Raw genomic sequence first — 16,115 nt, 5'->3', positions numbered from 1 at the left:
TTTGGATTATAGCAATTGAATTGAATTCTTTCTTTGAATCTCATCTATAGCTTTTTTTTCATAATGTTCTTTGAATTTACTGTCAATAAACTCGCTAATGTTCGTCACATTGCTCCCACTCTTAAGTTAACACCCCTGAGCAGTGACAGGTGGAGCTAAATGCAGCATCCAAAATAATTGAGAAAAATGAATATTAGAGAAATCATCCTTGAAAAATGAAGTTCATTCTAGCCAGTCCTCTGTAAAGTAGTCAGCTAACCCTGCCTTCAAATTCAAGGCCATGTTCAGTATTACACCAAGGAAAGCCTCCAGTTCTTCTATTGAAACATCCCTCTTTGGGTGTGAAATTTGGTTTCTTGTAAGTTGATTGACTTTCTGTATCTTTTCTTAGCATACAAATTTGTAACATTGACAGTTTCACTGATGAGATTGTCAGTGAAGAATAGTTGGAAATATTCAAGGTTAAAGTTTGGTCAAACACCGTGAGGTATGATGAAACCTCATTGCGTGACAGAAAAAGGAAACTTTGTGAGATAACCGTTGCCATCATGATAAACCTTCCAGCTTTTTGCTACAGGTTCTCTCTCTTCAGTTTCCATTCCGCCAGTAGATTCTGATTCACTAGAACTGACATACAGCACACAACGGAAGTTTCTTCCTGATCACTTTCATCACTAAATTCTCCTTTGTCCTCAGTGTTGTTGAAAAGTCAGCTGGCAATATCATGACCATTTACACATTTTCTGCTGGCCGTTATCCTACTAGAAACGTGCAAATGCAACACGTTTTGGGTGTTTCGATCTTTGTACTAAGTGCTGCCATGTGCCTTAAGAGTTCCAACAATGGAATGGACAGAAAGCACAATAATGGAAACTTGTCGAACATTGTCCAACACCAGAGCTGTTGTGGAAAATCATAGTCAGACATAGTCCAACAGTTGATCTGAAAGGGTTAAAATAAGAGGTGATGTTAGTGATGTTTCATTGTGAGTTTACTATTAATATTGTCTGCCAGATTATTAATATGCAGTATGAACAGCAAGGGTTCCAACACACTTCCCTGGAGCATGCCTAAAGTTGCTTTTACTCCTGTTGATGATTCTCCATCCAAGACTAAATGCTGCATCCTCCATACCAACAAATCCTAATCCAGCCACAAGTTTAATTTGATACACCAATAACAGTACTTTTGTTAACAAACATTGATGTAGCCCAGAGTCAAATGCTTTTCAGAAGTCAAGTAATACAGTACTGTGTCCACTCTTTATCTATGTCACGAGACAAAAGTGCAAGTTGGCTGGGCATTCTTTTTTAGATATCTCATTATGTTTCAGCTCAGAATTATTCTAGGGTTCTACAATAGTAATGATGTTGAACTGTAGTTTATGGATAACTGCTGCTACCTTTCTTGTAGTTGGGTATGACCTGTGCCTTCTCGCAATTGCTGGGCCCAGTTTGTTGTTTAAGGATTCTTCATTATATTACGGTTAAAATGGGAATGAATGCAGTGAGTTTTGCATAGAAACTAGCATCAATACCGTCGAGCCTGCAACGTTATCCATTTGTAGATGAGCTAATCGGCTACCTAGAATTGCTGATTGACTGCCAAGAATTGGTACAAGGTAAGGTGAATTTGTTTGCGAAGCTGTGAAACGCCAGGGCTGAGAGCACATCACGGCTGGGCGGGCAGCCTCGGCCTCTTCAGGCAAGCCAGGTGCATCAGCAAAGGAGCAGATGTGGGTTAATCCCAGTATGGGGGATTTTGGTGACAGACAGTCACTTAGGAGGACAAACAATTGTACAAGAAATAGCAGTGTGTTAGAAAATCTTAAAGATGGCTAAGTTACAACCCTTTGAACTTAGACAATAAATCACAGTTACACATTAAAGCGAATCTGAATACATCTATGATCTCAGAAAAATGAGCCACATCCAGTGATACAACATCATCAATATCTTTAAAACTACAAAGTTAATATCCCACAGTGAATAAACATTTTCACAACACTTCTGAATTGACAACTTTTAAATGCTTCATGCAATTTCAACACGATATCTCAGATGATAGCATTGCACAATAGCTGTCATCTCTGATAGCCACTCACCTGTCTGTCTTTTATTTATTGACTTATGATGTCTTTTATAACTTTTTTATTACGCAAATACTTGTCAGAAAGTAATATTCTCCACATTTACACAGCAAATGAATGCAGCATCAGTACCTCATAGTTTGTCATACTTATGTATTTATTTAGTGAACAGTGTACTATTTTGCCAATACCTTTATTTAGATATTAATTGCAGTTGGTAATAGAAAATTGTGGTAATTTAAATCACATATGTTAGCTGACACCAACTTTGTAAAAGAGTGCTAAAAGACACTTGTGGTAAGCAGGCCTAAATAATTGTTTAAATGTATTTAACGACAGTCCATTCCCATTTATCATGAGTGCACTTGTGCAAAAATACTGGCTTATTTATTTATGGACAAATCTTTACTTAGGTTTATTGTGAATCTCTTTGAGTGATCAAATGTTTATAACATTTCTTTTATTTAAATATTGTTGTAATTTATTAATTTATTTCATGAAAGTGGTCCTGTTGAGTCAGATCAGGTTGTAGAGCTTAAGAGCGATGTATTTTTGGTGGGGATGATCTTCAACCAATGGAAAAGCACACAGAAGCAGAACACTACAGGAGTCAAGTGGAGTCTGGGACTTTTCAGATGGAGAGCTCAAGGTAGTGATTCTGGACGCTTTCACGCAAGTTCTGGAAGAAGACAGACCTGTCAAGAATAACATGCGCGATTCCGTTGTCTAGCTGATTGATTCTGTGCAGTGAACAGCTGCTATCATACTCTTTCTGAAGGGCTTTATATTCAAGGGGTCTGAATGTGCCCCAGAATAGGAATCTAACTTTTTGTGCTTTTATTATGGAACTGAGGATAGACAGAGCATGAGTTACTGTTCTTTGTACTGCATGTGTTATGAATTATCATGACCTGTTTTGAGCTGGTGAATGTTTGTGTATTGTGATTAAGAAATGGCCTTAATTTTCGCGTATCTTTGATGACTATTTAGCAATTTAGTTTGGGGATTTTGCTACTATTCTTGTGATGCTCTAAATGTAATTTTACTGCATTTGGTAAGGGTATTTTCTGTCTGCATTTTAAGTGATTATTGTAGGACCACTTCCCGTTTATTTGAGGTGTCCTTTCTCGAATGAACATTATTTAACATAATTTGCTGTTGTCCCTATAAATCAACACATTAGAATAGAATCCTTGTTATTAAATTATTCGTTTACCTTTTACATTTATGTGTGTTTATTTACTTGCAGTTCTAGTCAATGCATAGACGATTTGAATGCAGGTTCACAGGTACAAGTTGTTATTTGCAGTGAATTAGTTGCAGGGCATGAAAGCAGATGTGCATGGCTCGACCCCATGACTATATCACACTATTCTTTTTAAACGGAGCTGTGCAAAGTCGAAGTACCTAAGATAGGAGCAGTATCAGACAAAGTCACAACTGGTTCGCTCATAAGGGTGCTGCTTAGTAGAGCAACTACACAGCAGTAGCCATTAACCACCATCATAAGCCCTGAAGCCTTTTTTAGTTTTAGCTGTTTCCCAGCACTGCTGACACTAATATCTGTATTATTCATTTTGGCTGTGGTGCGAGAATTAAACTGGGGCAATAGTTTTGCATCTTCCTTAGTAAAGGGACATTACATCATGTAGTCTATCTTTTCTGGTTTTACTTTGCTACCATTAATTTCAGTTCCTGTCTTGTCTGTGAGTGTCTAGACTCAAACTATCAATGGAAAATCCAGGAAGGAATGTAACAATGTACTATCCCTCCCCCTCCCCACCCCACCCTCCTCCTTACACCCACCCAGTCGCCACTCCCATTATGCACTGCTGCTGCTCGCAGCGTGTTGACAATGACCTTAATGGCCAAAAGCTATAAGTATGAGAATCTTTTTGTTGTGCGTATCTGCGACTCAGCATCTCCGCTATATGGTGTGTGGACACGAACTATGGTGCCTAAAGCCTTTCCATGTTATGAGAATTTCTTTGGGTTTTGTGGGAGATCTTATGATGACATTCTGCTACTTTAGTCATTGGAGGATTTTTCAATTGCCTCTTGGGAGCAAAATGCATTTCATTCAACATTTCTTTATCTATAACTTTATGCTTTGTTTTATACCTGTTATGCAGAAGTAGTTGTTTAGTTAGTAGTTTATTTATGGTGGTTGTAGGCCATCGAGGGTCACTTTCGTTATGATCTGTTCTGCTACACACATATATCTACTACTATTTTTAACTTGAGCTATAGTCTTCCACACTTATTACTTGGATGTTACCATTTGGAGTTTCTCTTTGAGCTATCACAACAGCCTCTTCATCTAGCTCACTGAACATAAATCTTCCTACTTGTGTTAATTGTCCTTTGCTACAGCTGCCTCATGGTCAGCAATACCTGTTTCAATATAGTCCCCACATTCACTTAGATTAGATTAGATTAGATTAATACTTGTTCCATAGGTCATGAATACGACACTTTGTAATGATGTGGAACGTGTCAGGTTAATAAAAGATGTCTGTACAAGATATTACATTACACAAAATATTACATGACACTAATGTTTAAGTTGTTGTTGTTGTTTTTTTCCCTTAATTTATATCTAAAAATTCAGCCAATGAGTAGAAGGAGTAGTCATCTGGAAATTCTTTTAATTTATTTTTAAATGTTAGTTGGCTATCTGTCAGGCTTTTGATGCTGTTTGGTAGGTGACCAAAGACTTTTGTGGCAGCATAATTTACCCCTTTCTGTGTCAAAGTCAGATTTAACCATCCATAGTGATCATCCTTTCTCCTGGTGTTATAAGTATGCACACTGCTATTACTTTTGAACTGGGTTGGATTATTAACAACAAATTTCATAAGTGAATATATATACTGTGAGGATCCCTAGATCCTTAAATAGATGTCTGCAGCATGACCGTGGGTGGGCTCCAGCAATTATTCTGATTACACGTTTTTGAGCAATGAATACATTCCTACTCAATGATGAATTACCCCAGAATATGATGCCATATGAAAACAGTGAATGAAAGTGGGCATAGTAAGCTAATTTACTGAGATTCTTACCACCAAAATTTGCAATAACCCTAATAGCATACGTAGCTGAACTCAGACGTTTAAGCAGACCATCAATGTGTTGCTTCCAGTTTAACCTCTCATCAAATTTTGAAAATTCTACCTTAGCTTGTTCAAAGTCAATATTTATTACTGGAGTTGTGCCATTTACTGTACAGGACTGTATATACTGAGTTTTATCAAAATTTAAAGAGAGTCCATTTGCTGAGAACCACTTAATAATTTTGTGAAAAACATCATTTACAATTACATAACTTAGTTCTTGGTTTTTGGATGTTATTACTATACTTGTATTATCAGCAAAAAGAACTTTGCATCTTCATCAATGTGGAATGGTAAGTCATTAATGTATATCAAGAACAGTAAAGGACCTAAGACCGAACCCTGTGGGATCCCGTACTTGATAGCCCCCCCCCCCCCCCCCTCCTCCCCAGTTTGAGGAATCAGCTGTTGTTTTAACATTACATGAACCACTTATTTCAACTTTCTGCATTCTTCCAGTCAAGTATGAATTAAACCATTTGTGCACTGCCCCACTCAAACCATAAGGATTTAGCTTATCTAAAAGAATTCCACAATTTACACAATCAAAGGCCTTTGAGAGATCACGAAAAATACCAATGGGTAATGTCCAGTTATTCAGAGCATTTAATATGTGATCAGTAAAAGCTTATATAGCATTTTATGTTGAAAAGCCTTTCTGAAAACCAAACTGACGTTTTGTTAGTACTTTATTTTTACAAATATGGGAGGCTACTCCTGAATACATTACTTTCTCAAAATTTTTTTGATAGAGCTGCCAGAAGAGAGATTGGGCGGTAGTTGTTCACATCTGACGTATTCCCCTTTTTATGCAATGGTTTTACAATGGCATATTTCAGTCTATCAGGGAAAACACCCTGCTCCAAAGAGCTATTACATACGTGGCTGAGAATCTTACTTATCTGTGGGGAACAAGCTTTAAGTACCTTGCTGGAAATGCCATCAATTCCATAAGAGCTTTTACTTTTCAGTGAGTTTATTATTTTACTGATTTCAGAGGGAGAGGTTGGTGGAATTACAGTTGTTTCAAACTGCACAGGTATGGCCTCTCCTATTAGTAGCCTTCCCTCTTCTAGTCAAGATCTAGATCCTATTTTCTCCACAACATTTAAAAAATGATTATTGAAAATATTTTCAGTTTCTGATTGTTTGTTAGTACACTTGTCATTCAGTTTTATGGCGCTAAAGTCTTCCTGTGCTCTTGGTTGCCCTGTTTCCCTTTCAGTAATATTCCAAATTGCTTTAATTTTATTATCAGAGTTACTGATCTCAGACATGATACACATGCTTCTGGACTTTTTAATAACTTTTCCTAGTACCGCACAATAGTTTTTATAATATTGAACAATTTCGGGGGCCAGTACTCCCTCTTGCTGTTAGATACAGTTCTCTTTTACGGTTGCAAGATATTCTTATTCCTTTAGTTAGCCAAGGTTTTTTATATGTTTTCTTGGAATTATGTTTAACTATTTTCTTGGGGAAAACAATTTTCAAATACCCTTGAAGATGTATCCTGAAATAGTTATATTTCAAGTTTGCATCAGGTTCCTTATACACTTCATCCTAGTCTAGCTGCTGTAGGCTTTCCCTAAAGTTTGCAATATTTATATTGTTAATTGAACGCACTGCTTTGAAAGTCTGATTTGATATACTGCATGAAGCTATGTCATGTACTGCAACTAACTGTGCACCATCATCTGAAAGACCATTCTCAACAGGATAAGCATTTATGTCCTTAAACTTATCTTGGTCTATAAAAAAGTTATCTATCAATGTACTGCTGTTCTTTGTTATCAATGACAGAGCTCGAATTGAAAGAACTGAGTAATACTACAAGGTCATTCTTCCTATTACTCTCTTTCAGGGAATCAACATTGAAATCCCCACAAATGATAATTTGCTTCCCCCTGTCTGACAGATAGCACAACAAAGCATCCAAGTTTTCTAGAAATAGCTGGAAATTCCCTGAGGGGACCTATACACTGTTACAATTATGAAAGTGCCATCATTTAGTTTTAAGTTCAGTGGCACATGCTTCCATATGTTGCTCTACACAAAATTTTTTAGTTTCTAAATTTTTTACACTGTGGAAGCTTTTGACATATATGGCAACTCCTCCTCTCATCATATTATCTCTACTTACATGTGCAGCTAATTTGTACCCACTGATGCTAACCTTTTGCATATCAGTGACAATGTGATGCTCAGACAGGCATAGTACATCTATTACATTCTCAGTTTCTATATCTTCTACACAAAGCAGAAGCTCATCAATTTTATTCTTCAATCCCCCAATATTTTGATGAAAATATACTAACATTATTTTTCACTTTACTTTTGTGAGTATCTTGAACTTTTTTAACATCTTAAGTACTTGCCTGGCTGAGTTTCCCACTGGACACTGATCTTACACTAAAAAACAGTTTCCACCATGAGATGTAGTTCCTCCCCCCTTTAAATTTCCTGCTATCAGCCCAGCCAGTTTACCCTTCCCTTTCTTGTTGAGGTGTAGGCCATGTCTAGTATAGTCCCACCTACAGAGTGAATCAACAGGAACCACACCAATGTGTGACCCTGCACCAGATCCAAGTAGCCGTTCCAACTCCAAATTAACTCTCCTGACAGAAGAGCTCAAATGAGGTCGGTCGTGGCGCTCCAGAACCGACACAAACCCAACACTGTTATGACTCGATGTTGGGTACTGACTCAATAGTTATGTTGATTTACGACTTCTGCTTTGCTTACTGAGTGTGAGTTTGTTGCATTAACAACCATGTACAAACTGGACCTGTGAAACAGTTCTTAATGGTTACTCCTGTAATTAACTTGTTAGTGGTAATTTTGCTGAATGCTAAAGAGATTGTAAAGCAAACTATAAGCCCTACTCTCTAGAAGATATTATCAGAAAGTGACTGGAGATTTGGAGAGCTCATTGGATGGGTGTAATTTTTTAGTATGTCAGAGCTATTCTGGATTAGTGCAAGTAATGGAGATATTAATCCAGCAGGGAGTTTATTAAACAATAATAATAATTTTATTATGACAAATGCCATGTTTCTCGTGGCCTGGTTTAAGCCTCTCAAATTGATGTACCACTTGTAAGTCACCTCTAGATTGGCATCTATGTGCATATTTCACTAGTCACCATACCTTGTACCATAAATAGTCAGTTCCTTTCCAGTTCTGCTCTCAAATGGCGTGAGAGAAAAACAACTAACTGTATGCTTCTGTATGTGCCCCAATTTCTAATTTCTATTACCTTGTCTTCCCAGTGCTTAAACGAAATGTATGTTGGCAGCAGTGGAATCATTTTGCAGTGAGCTGCAAGTATTGATGGGGTTTCCCATTTGAGTTCATGAAGCACCTCTGTAATATTAGCACGTTGATTAAACCTACTGGTAACAAATGTAGCAGTATGCGTCTGAATTGCTTCAGTGTCTTTCTTTAGTCCAACCCAATGGAGATCCCGAACACTTGAGCAGGAATGGGGTGCACCAGTGTTTTACATACACAGTCTCCTTAAAAGATAAGCTACACTTTTCACTTTGTTCCATTTCATATCACTCTGCAATGGTATGTCTAGATATTTAATCAACATGACTGTATCAAGCAGCATACCAACAGTACTCTATTTGAACACTGCAGGATTGTTTTTCATGTTTTTCCTACACTGCATTAACTTATCATTTTTCTACATTTAGAGCAAGCTGTCATTCATCACACCAAATAGAAATTCCATCATCTCATTTATGGTCAAATACATCAGCACCACCCACAGGCTTGGCTAGCATCTGCATTTATGTTCAAGCATGCATTTCTTGTACTGTTTCCATATTTTGTCCAATTCTGTATTACATGAATTTAGTGGCCATAATGTTCAGACAGCAAACTACAGACATTGCAACATTACAAACAACAAGGAAGGGCTTTACTGTTTGCACTGCCTCATTCAACTCATTCTCCTGGTAATGTAGCAAAAATGGTTGGTATAACTTTTCACAATTCTCCTTAGACTCATTGAAACTTGAGAAAAGTGGAGCAGACAAGAGAGGTGGTGAATCTGAAGACCCTCTTTTACATCAGTTGCAGCAGCTCCTTGCACTGCAGTTGTTACTGTTTAAGCAGTAGTTGTTGCTGTTGTAGCATGAATTTCTTATTCTGCTACTGCTGTTTTTGCAGAGCCAGTTGTAGCTGTTGCTGGAACTCCCATTTTTGTTTTTGTTGTGTCGCACTGTAAAGAATTCTGGATCTATGATTTGCCCTCAGAGGCTCAGCATTCATTTGCTAAATACAGGTTTGGTGACCTCAGGGTTCTTGAGCTGGGGACTGGTAAGGGAACGAGGATCTTGGCTTGATTGCCCGAATCACAAGAATGGTAAAAACCTCTATAAGAAAGCACTGCAGCCTCAAGATGTGCTTCATGTTGATGAGATGCAAGGCTGTTGTGGAATAGTCAGTAGTGGGCAACCTTTGTAGAACCTGCCACACCTCAGTTGTTAAAGGCTTATCTAGGCACTTGGGGCTCTTTCTGGATGGAATTGTATTTCCTTAGCTGCTCACGGGACCGAGATGGACCCCCTGAAATCTTCCTCTCCTACTCTCAGTGGAATGAATGGGCTGCTTGGAGAAGCCTCGTGTGATGAGCACTCCAGATTCTGAAGTTGTTAAGGCCCTTAAGATATTTAGCAACAGAATGAATGGTGCACATTAGAATGTATTTTTGATAGTTATAAGAAGACATGACACCTTTGAAAAAGTCTCTCCTTTTTACATTCATTAGAGGTCATTGCAGGGACATTAAAATCAATCACTTGGTTATGCAATGGGACGATATTGGTTGAAACAACGAATTCCCAGGAGGCAATGAACTTGAAGAAAGTGAAATTCTGCAAATGCCATTGACAGTAAGCTCCACACCACGTTGAATTACAGCAGAGGTTTTGTGACATGCAGGACTCATGGACATTCCCAAAGAAGAACTGAAAGTTGAGTGGGCCCAAGAAGGAATAGCTGATGTGCAGAATATCATGAAAAGGATGGATGGCAGTCTTGTCAAATCCAACTCATTTACGCTGATGTTCAGCAGCATGAAACTTCCAGATCTCGTGTGTAGTCTTATGTAACCATCCCAATGCACTGTTTCAAATGCCAGCATGTTGGACATACTACTCTTGGTGTAAGAGAGAAGGCAGCCACTTGTGGCTGGTAATGCTGCCCGTGAAGGAATCACACGTTCATTACCTTTGAAGTGCGTGAGTTGCTCTGGGCCTCACCTTGTCTGGAGTCAGGACTGCGGTGTATACCTTGAAAAATGGAAGATACTAGGGCTGAAGACTACAAACCGCATCCCATATGGTGAGACCAAAAAGATTTATAAAGTCATGCTGTCCCCCACCCTACCCCCAAACGTTCACTCCTTTGCTTCAATTCTTAAACAGCCAGTGCAGAAAGCTGATGCTGCTACACTAATGGAGGTCGGTAGTGTCAGCACTAGCATCTGCATTTGCCAATGTATTTGTGTTGCAGCAGTTATTTTGACACCTGTGTCTCCCCAAAGTAGTTCAGAAAAGGCCGCCATTGCAAAGCTCCCAGACCCTCCAGAAGATCCAGTCTGGAATGCCGTCCAGTGCTGCCATTATCACAGCCACAGCTGTGTCTCTGAAGCCTACCCAGGGCGGCCCAGGACGAAGAATCAAAGCATCCACCACTGATAGTCAGGAAGTTAAGAGTCTGATGATGTTGACATCATTGTCCCTGATGTCTCCCAAGATTTTTCTGCAGAGCTGATGGATCTTGATGTCAGACTCTGGCAATTGTCTCGCCCCAAGACTGAGCCTCCACTTGCTGTGTCATTAAGGAGACTGCGAATGTGTGGAAGTCTTCCCTGCGGGCTTCTCGCAGGGAATCAGTTGTCCTTTGTCGGCTCCGCATTGGCCATACGTGGCTCACACATGGTTACCTCCTCCATCGCAAGGACCCACCTCAGTGTTGCTGTGGCTCCCAAATGACAGTCGTCCACCTCTTGTTGGACTGCCCACTTTTAGCCGTTTTGCAGCAGACTTTTAACTTTCCCAGCACCCTACCTTCAGCATTGGGCGACAATGCCTCAACAGCAGATTTAGTTTTGCGTTTTATTTGTGAGGGTGGACTTTTAGGGTGGAGGTTTTAATGAGTTGCAGAGTGGCTGCCTTCTCCTTTTTTATTCTCATGGTCAGCCAGCCATGGTAATCTGCTTTCTTGTTTTAAATCTCTTCTCCCGGTTTCTTGGATATCTCTGTGGTTTTCGTCCTGTTTTGTCCGTTGTAGTGTTTGTTGTCCTTCTGTCATTCTTCTGGTTCTTCCTTTCTCCTGTTATTGTGCCGTACATCTTCTTTGTTTTCTTCTTTCCACAGGGTAATTGTTCTACTGGGAACAAGGGACCAATGACCTCACAGTTTGGTCCCTCCCCCCCCCCCCCCCCTCCACTTTTTAAACCAACCAACCAACCAGTCGAGAAACACCCGCTGTGGGTTCACCTACAGGGCAGAAAGACAGAGTAAAGTGCAACCATCATTGTAGATGGCTCCCATATTACAAAGGAACATTAATGAGTTGAGAACACATCCAAAGGAACTGAATCTGTTAGCATAGGAATGCCCCCTGTGCTTGTGTTAGCAGGAAATGCATTTTAAAGTGTCTGATACCCCTGTACTATGGGGCTATACACTAAATCACAAGGATGACGTGAATGTGGAAAGGGTCAAGGGAGGGGTTGCTTTGTTTGTCAGTTACATGCACCACTCCTCTGCCTTCCCCTAGCTAATGACCGGCAGGCAGTTGTTGCTGAAGTTCATTTGTGTCAGAGGAGCACTGTTTATGCACTGTATTTACTTCTGCCTGATGCGATAGACTCTTGAGGCTCTAATGGATCTTATAGAACAACCCCCCCCCCCCCCCCCCCTGCCCATTCTCCTACACCGCGTCAGTGTCCGGGAATGGGTGGATCACGTCACATGAGTGATACATCATGCCGCTGTCTTATCCATCCCAGTGTCTTTAGATCATCTTAGGAGGCAACCTGTACCTAGGTGGAATGATGAGTGCCGTTCACCAACTCTTCAGTGATTTAATGCTGCACAACACCAAACCTCCTCATAGCCTTTCGAGTCACAAGAGCCAAGACTCGACGTGTAATTAAGGAGAGCAGGAAGAGGTCAGTGTTCCTGTACTCTATCAACCATTCCACTTCTTCTACCAAAGTATGGGAAGCCATCCAGAGGATTTCTGGTAAAAACAGTTGTTTACCAATAGCAGCAATGCTGAAACAGGGATATCTCCAAAGAATGCCAAGAGATATTGCTTGGATGGTGGCAGAACATTTTACTAAGACTACTGCTCATGCCAGCCAGGATCCAGCATTTTGCTACTGCCATGCAACTTCAGAGAAGGGCATGTTGGACTTAAGATCTCACAGTTCTGAGTCTTACAACTGCCAATTCTCCACGGGGTAACTGGAATTGGCATTGTCTGGCACTTTTAATACTGCACCCAGTTATGACCAAACCTGGTACTGCAAGCTTCAGTATTTGCCAACAGCATCAAAGTAATTCATCCTTGAATGTTTTAATCTTATATGGAAGACAAGCAACTTTCTCAACTAATGGAGAGAGGCAATTCCAATACCTCTTCTAAAACCGGGAAGGACCCCACATTGTCCCAGAAGTACCGCATTAACGAACTGTGTAGGAAAGACCCTGGGGAAATAGTTAACCATTGTGTGCTGTGATTGTTAGAGACCAAGCAACTCCGTAGCTGCTGTCAGTGTGGATTCTGGAGATTTTCAGTCCACTGTCAACAACCTGACTGTAGTAGAGGTGGTGATTCATCAGGCTTTCCTCTAAAGCATGTGACACTAATTGGAGACACATTATTCTTGTCCAGCCCCATCTGGGACTTCTATAGTAATCTCTCCATCTTCATACGGTCATTCTTGTCTAAGCACTTTTTTAGGTCCCAAGTTGGTGGCGTACTGTTGGAGCATTTTGAGCAGGAGAATGGTGTCCTCAGGGCAGTGTTTTGAGTGTTACGCCCTTTGCCACAGGCATAAACAGTATTATGTGTACAATAAGGAGTCCTGTACAGTGTTTCTTATGTGTGACTGATTTTGCTGTTTTCTGTTCCTCTTCTGGCATTGCAACAGCGACCTGTCAGTTGCTACTTACAGTGCGGAGGTTAGAGGAGTGGGCAGCAAAGATGGGCTTTCAATTTTCTCCAGATAAGTGTGTGTGTGTGTGTGTGTGTGTGTGTGTGTGTGTGTGTGTGTGAGAGAGAGAGAGAGAGAGAGAGAGAGAGAGAGAGTTCATTTTAATAGTTTTCATGGTGGTATTTTTGACTTTCATTTGAGGGACACCGTTCTACATTTTAGAGATGCAGTGAGATTTCTGGGCCTCATTTTTGATTCCAAATTGTCGAGGTCAACACACCTGAGAGTCTCTGAAGCCAGAACTATGAAGGCACTGAACATCATAAAGAGTCTGAGCCACAGGTCTTAGGGAGCAGACAAGGCACATCTGTTCTGGTTTAAAAGTTTTCGTGCATTCACGGCTGGGTTGTGAGTGTACAGGGTATGGATCGGCGAGACCTTCTTATTTGAAGATCATTGACGCTGTCCACCACGAGTGAATTAGGCTGGCCGTGGGGGCTTATAGGACCAGGCCCATACTCAGTCTCTCTGCTGAGGCTGGTGAACTGTCACTTACAATCTGACAGGAACTCCTCATGGTGAGTCAAGCATGTAAGTTTGTCACAGCTCTGAATTCACCTGCGTATGATACTGTTGCTCATCCACCTGTGGTATGCCTTTTCTCCAATCATCCATGAATAACAAGGCTGTTTGGGATCGGCATGCAGCGTTTGCTGGAGTCATGACGAGGAGCAAGTACAACCCTAAACCCAGGGTTTTAACCATCTACCACCCAGATTACTGCAGAGGCCCAGAGTAATTTTAGGTGTAGTGCAGTACAGGAGAGATTGTACTCCTGCGTATGTTTTCAATACTTTATTTTCTGCCATCTTAACTGAATATTGCTACTCTACAGCTGTCTTTGTGGATGAGTTGAAACAGGGGAACTCTGTTGGTTACTTCATTATATTCCCTGATCTTATCCTCAAGTCAGTCTGCCTCAAGACTTTACTGTCTTCGATATGGAACTGTATGTGATCTTGCGAGAACTGGAGTGGATGAGACGTGTTTCAATTACTAAATTCCCTGTCTATTCTTATTCTCTGAGTGCCCTTCACTCTCGACAATGCTTTTATCCATCAGTGAAGTAGTTCAGAGTATCCATAATGCCCTTCTCCAACTACAGTGGCTGGGGAAAGAAATGTCCTTCTGCTGAGCGCCAGGGCACGTGGGTATTGTGGGGAATGAAGGACAGATGTAGCAGCCAAGGAGATGTGTCACAATGCTCAGTTAGCTTGGTGCGCCATCCCACTGCATGTTATTGCCTCACTGTTGAGACATAGTCTTGTGTCACTGGGAGGATGGGTGGCTGGAAGTGACAAACAATAATATCCGTCTAGTAAAGCCCACAACATGGCCGTGGGGTCCTTCCTTCCAGCCATTCACGAGATGAGGTTCTCCTTACTCGTCTCTGCATGGGGCACAGCCCTATGACGCATGGTTTCTTGCTCCAGCAAGTGTGTGGTTTTTGTGGCATACAGACAAGTGTGCGCCACATTTTTGTTAGACTGTGTTTTATTTTCTAACTAGCAGGCAATGGTGGATTTGCCAACGGATCTACCATCTATTTTAGGTAACAATCAAACAAATATGGTGAGAGTTTTAAAGTTTTGTGATTTGTCTAACGTATTTCTGAAAATTTTAGGGAAATGTTTGCAACATGTTAACTGGATGACTGGCTCAACCATTTTTTGTGAGTGGTCAGGCAGTCACATTGCCCTTTGCCTCCTCTTCTTCTTTTTTAGCTCCTCTGTTGCGTTATTTCTATTTTAATCCCATGAATAGCATCTTTTTTTCCTTTCTCCATTGGTCTTAGGGTCTGTGACATACAGGAATTATGAGATCAATGCGAATAGAGTAATTGTGAGGTCAATGTGAGTGAGTGTTATTTTATAGGATTCCTCTTCACTGCATAACATTTTTGTAATTTCAGCCACATTCATTTCTTTTAGTGTGTGTAAGGGCACTGATAACCTTGCTGTTAGTCTAATCCACCAGTAGTCTCCAATGACTGTCCAGTGTAGCCTTTTTGGTGATGACGTCTGCTTTTGTCCGCTGTATTTGCCAGATACTACTCCGCAGAGTGGCCCTAATCAATGTCCCTTTCCAGTGGGTGTTTGAACATCCTTGTGTCTTCATTGTTGCTGAGTGGGGATGCAACTTTCCCCATAAAGAACTACAAATGACTCCGTCACCAGGGCATCCACAGTGGTAGTACATTTTATAGCAAGAATTCCACAAACTGCTCTATCTCGAACCAATTTTATTAAGGCACTATGAGTTTCATGGTCTATAACCACATCATCAAATGCATATCTAAACAATGAGAAGTAAAAAATGATCACTGAACTCCTATATATGAAGTAATACCAGAACGATAAGCATCCAATTGTTAGAACAGATAAAAACGCAAGTAAACTTACAAAAATTAAAACATGGTAAACCGTATGGCAGCGAATATAGAAGGCTCAACCATCATTGTTAAAACTATAATATTCATAGGGTGGATAGTAGTCAACAAATAAAAAGTTGGGCGACAGAAAATATCCTATGCCGTGTAACAAGAATGTGCCTAAAAACAATGAGCTAATTTGAGATGTTAGACCAAATGCAACGTATTACTGAAACAAGAAGCACAAAGCGTACCAGTAAGTAAGCACTGCATAGAACCACCCAGGTGAGCCTCTGC

At 40.4% G+C, this 16,115-nt stretch overlaps 1 protein-coding gene across 3 annotated transcripts in view; it reads left to right on the top strand.

The window, feature by feature from the left end:
• Positions 1–16,115, top strand: part of LOC126174750 (breast cancer type 1 susceptibility protein homolog) — a 278,180-nt gene that overhangs the window by 17,566 nt on the left and 244,499 nt on the right. The gene's annotated exons all lie outside the window — the stretch shown is intronic.

This window comes from Schistocerca cancellata, chromosome 3 (assembly GCF_023864275.1).
Source record: "Schistocerca cancellata isolate TAMUIC-IGC-003103 chromosome 3, iqSchCanc2.1, whole genome shotgun sequence".
Lineage (NCBI taxonomy): Eukaryota > Metazoa > Arthropoda > Insecta > Orthoptera > Acrididae > Schistocerca > Schistocerca cancellata.
The sequence above is the reverse complement of the archived record's forward strand: the minus strand, read 5'-3'. Positions and strand labels throughout refer to the sequence as shown.